Here is a 4,557-nt window from a genome sequence, read left to right as displayed (position 1 = left end):
GATTATTGTTTGCATGGTCTATTTCCTATTGTTTTGTCCAGTCGATTGCTAAATAGGCTCTGTTTATTGGACAAAGCTATGCCACCAATAATACCCCACATAACCTTAATTATAACAATGGTGTAGTCTGGGCTATTGTTGAGAGGTGGGAGATGGCCTTGTATGGTCAGAAAAATTATCTGTTTTTTGACTCTTCTTACTAAGACTAGACTCAGACTACATTTTCTGTAGTACAATTCATTAACTGGTCAAATAAAACATCTACACCAAGAGCACTGTTCAAGTCCTGCTGATCTCTATCCTTTTAGTCTAGAATATTCTCTTAGCAGAAAACAGGTTGGATATTGGCATGCATCGACATTAACCCAAGGGCTCTGTCATTTATTTAAGAGCATGTTTACTTGTACATTTACATTTGGTCTGAGCAAAAGGGTTTTCAGTTGGCTTTACCGTGGTTTCATATTGCTATGGTTTATCTAGCAGGGAAGCCTATCTTAAAGAGCTCACAAAGACACTATTGAATTATCTTATTTTTATTTTTTGCCTATAGAAGGAAATAAGAATTTCACTGGCAGCCATAGAGACAGAAATCCATGGAATTGAAGACTGGGAATGGTGCCATAGTGCAAACATCTTTGTGAAAATTACTTAGTGCACATTTCAGTAAGCTTAAATTTAATAAAGTCCACAATACAAGTCTGAAGCATATATAACACACACAGATTTTAGAATGATGTTCCTAGACGAGACTTTCAAGAATATTATTATATATTCAAGAATATAGGACAATGAGAAATGTACAGTTAATCATTTTAAAGCAGGTTTCATCATTACCTTAAGGTACAGTAACCTACTGAAATCAATGGAGAGGTTCCCAGCAATCAATATGCAGCTGTGCATGTTATAGCATTGTGTAAATAGATTCTGTGAAGGCAAATCTGTAGCATTTTACTGTTAGCTGAATGCAATCACATAAATATTCTTTGGGATAGTTGTCTTTTGAATGTATAACTCTCAGCTGATTTCACATAAATATTACTGTTATACACTTAACAAGGAAGCCTAAGGAGGAGTGAAAATTTTGGCAGAGTTCAACAGATACTGCATCCAATATAAAAGAAATACACAGCTGCACTCCTCTTCCTCAGGGAGAGCAGAACCTTCTTTCACAAGGTAGCATGAAGGAGGGAAGATAACAAAAGTCTGTCCATTAGCAGTGAGAAAATGCTGACGAAGAGCTGGCTGTGAAATCCTTCTACATTAAGCTTTTGCAAAGTTCATCTGCATCTTCACATTGAGTAATATAGACAGCTATGGGTATGTGAGTATCAGAGGGGTATCACCTCCAGACACCTACAACTTGATTTCTTGGCACAACTGAAAGCCCTTGCTGTCTGCCCAAACCTCTGCCTCTTGTCAAGCTTGCCACAGCTTCAGCTTTGGTATGGCTGATATTTTGTGAGCCCCACTTGCCCCTGGGTCCTTGCATTGATTCTCAAGTGCAGCAAGGCTTCTCTTGCCACACCTCTAGGATGGTCTTCGTGATTCTTCTCGAACCATGTCCTGCTTTTGCGAGCAGCCACCGATCAGGCTTTTAAGGATGTGGCAGAGAGATGTAGTAGCAGACAGATGTAGTAGACAGAAGGCTGACCCGGGAAGTGGGGTATTTTTGCAAACTCACACTCTCCAGTTCATTTTGAATATTTGAATGCCATACCCTTGTATCTTCTGTCAGCATGCTGCTTACTGCTTCACCTGGTGTTTTATGATGACCCTCTCCCAGTTTCTCTTTTTGAAGATATTTTACCTCACATAGTTGCTGCGGGGACAGCGGGTGAGCAGGACTGATGTGCGTGCTCATGAGCGGTGTGCTGGACTTGAGCACATCCTTGCCACAGGTCAGGCTGCACGAAGGTTTGAAGCAGGTTTCCATCCTCTGCGGGGAGCAATGTAGCTACTGCGCTAGCGCAGTGGGAGGAAGAAAAGAGTTCAGTGTCTTTTTGTGACAAAGGGTTAACGGGGCTTGAACACCTACCTCCAGGAGCAGACTGAGCACAGAGGGTCCTGCTGTCTCTGACTGTGGTCCTGCTCTTTCCTTCTGTGGTTTCTCCAGGCCAATGTGAATAACTTCACGCTCAATGTGCTGGTTTCTAGGAATACTATTCAAAACTTCCTAATTCTCCCTGGGAATTGTATCCTGACTGTCTAATTCCTGGCCGAGGAGTCTGCTAGGCAACAGGAAATCTACAAATTAAAACATTGCAACATCTAAGTCCCTGGCTGTACCCCAGCTTTGCTGGTGGACCAGTTTTCATCTGTTTGCCTATGAAAAATAGACTCAGATATATATCCTTTCTCTTGCATCACTCAAATGGTTCCTCATTCTTCCCACCAGCTATTGCTTTTATTGCCCATGTGCAGTCACTTTGCTGCTCATTTAGTTCACTGTAACTCAGCCAGTAGCACTCTTGTTTCTTGATCCCCCAAAATGTGTGGTTTAAGGTCCCACATTAGCAAAAGTTGGTGAAAGTTAAGAGGGCTTAGACCTTCAGCTTCTGATACATTGTGGTAGGAGCTGGACCAGGTCATTTGCCCATTGCAGAGATGGACTCTCCATCCTGAGTCACTGGGCTGGACAGCTTCTCCTTTTCCTCAGCCCTGTTTTCCTTCCAAATAAAGAGGGTGCTCAGAGGTGCTTGCTGATAGCAGTCAGTACGGCACTACTTGTCTTCATTTCTGCCTGCCACTTATTGACCTCTCCAGTGCCATCTCTATGACCTCCAGAGTTACTCTGTGGAGAGGCAGCCCACAGCTCATAAGCAGCAATGCCAGTCGGGAGTCAAGAGGCAGCTCCCCTGCTAGCAGACTTGTTTTTGAGGTGACAGTTTGTCTCCACAGAAAGAGAGATCTGAATGTTCAAGGAAATTTGTGGGCATTGATACTTGGGAGATTTTGAACTCCTTGGGGACTTCCAGATTGCAATTGCCAGGTAGACTGCATCTACTCCTCTCCAGGCCCTTTTTGATAGAGAGGTTTTTCTTTCCTTGGCCAACAGGAGAGGAAGGTGCTTTGCCTCTGACTGATGATCAAAGACAGCCTTTGGAAGAAAGCATAAAACAGCAGTAATGTCTAATGAATTGCAGTATTCATTCCTAGGGTTATATTTTAGTGTGTCCAGAAGTGTGTGTGCCCTCTCCTATTTGATTTCTGTGTCCTTCCGTAATCGTATTATACTCAGCATTAAATAAGCTTCTCTTTCAGATGACCTGCCTGCAGAAATATGAACTGGTGATGTTCTCTCTGGGTTAGTGATGTTAACACCATAACACACATTGTTCTGGGGATCTTTCATCAGCCTTCTACACTTGCATTCTAAAAAATAATGAAAATCTTACCGGAAAATCAATGCTGATATTCAGGATTTCTTAGCAATGGCCTATTGACATCCTGCATCTGGGAGAAGAGCACCTCTGCATGAAGGCATACAGTCATCAGCTGCTGGTATTCAAAGAATGTCTGGCTCCCTGCTTACCTCTAATGGAAACACAAGACAGACCCCAAAACCACTTCCAGATTGGTTTTGGCACTTCCAGCTTTAGCTGCTCACCTGGTTTGTGGGGCTCCCAGTGTGAGACCCTGCCTTTGCGATGAGTATCCAGGGCTGTTTGTCCCACCTTGTAGGAGAAAATGGTTAAAAGGATTTGTGGTGAGGCACCCAGTCTCCCTGTCCAAGCCATCATGTTTGCATGGAAGGATGTAATTTTCACATTCACAGGAAACACCAGAAGAAACCGGGATCACTCAGCAGGCTCTTAGACCTCTCTGGAGACTGTAGAGAACTGGTTCCCACTCTCCCACTGTACCAAGTCTTTCAGATACAGCCAAAAACCCACTTTGATGACTGCTCCTCAGAAAATACTTTAGTTCCCATTAAGCAAAAGAGATTTCTTAAGGAAACAGGAAGGCTCCATTTCCCTCTTGGGAAAAGCAAGTGAACGAGGGGCTCAGCATCTTGCAAGAAGATGAATCACACCTTTTAACAGTAAAAAATACATGCAACCAGTGCAATGCTCAGTTTCAGTTGTGCCTGTGAAGCTGGACCTCTGATCTGTGTAGCGGGGAGACAAATAAATTCTGGACTTGGAAGGACTCCTCGTGAGCTGCAGGAATAAAAACTTGTTTACAGTGCACAAGGTAAGATTTACTGAGCACTGTCATTATTAATTGCATGAGCCTACGTAACAACTCACTCCTTTCTAGCTGACAGTTCCCTGGCCCAAGCTCAGACTCCTGGACTGTCATCAAGGACATTGTTATGCATAACATATTAACAGGATTGCTTCAGATTATATTATTTCTGATTATATCTCTCTCTTTTTTCCTTCCCAGTTTCTTTTTTTTTTTTTTTTTTTTTCCCATGTGTGCTTATGTCCATGCTGCTTCTTCTCCTTCTCTTCTGGCTGTTCAGCTGCCAAATCTTCACTCGTATATCCGTGCTGAGCTCCTCGCCTCTGATCCACAAGCACCACAAGCAAGCTGACTTTTAGTGCTTCCTCT

The 4,557-nt window shown here is 43.0% G+C and overlaps 1 long non-coding RNA gene across 1 annotated transcript; it reads right to left on the bottom strand.

Annotated features, from left to right (window-relative positions):
- Positions 1-658: 658 nt before the first annotated feature.
- LOC137854280 (uncharacterized) lies at positions 659-3,957 on the bottom strand. Its single transcript, XR_011095063.1, has 2 exons — positions 2,036-3,957; positions 659-1,936 (listed from the first exon to the last, which is right to left on the bottom strand). It is a non-coding gene; the product is annotated as an uncharacterized lncRNA (long non-coding RNA).
- Positions 3,958-4,557: the final 600 nt, after the last annotated feature.

This window comes from Anas acuta, chromosome 3 (assembly GCF_963932015.1).
Source record: "Anas acuta chromosome 3, bAnaAcu1.1, whole genome shotgun sequence".
Lineage (NCBI taxonomy): Eukaryota > Metazoa > Chordata > Aves > Anseriformes > Anatidae > Anas > Anas acuta.
The sequence above is the reverse complement of the archived record's forward strand: the minus strand, read 5'-3'. Positions and strand labels throughout refer to the sequence as shown.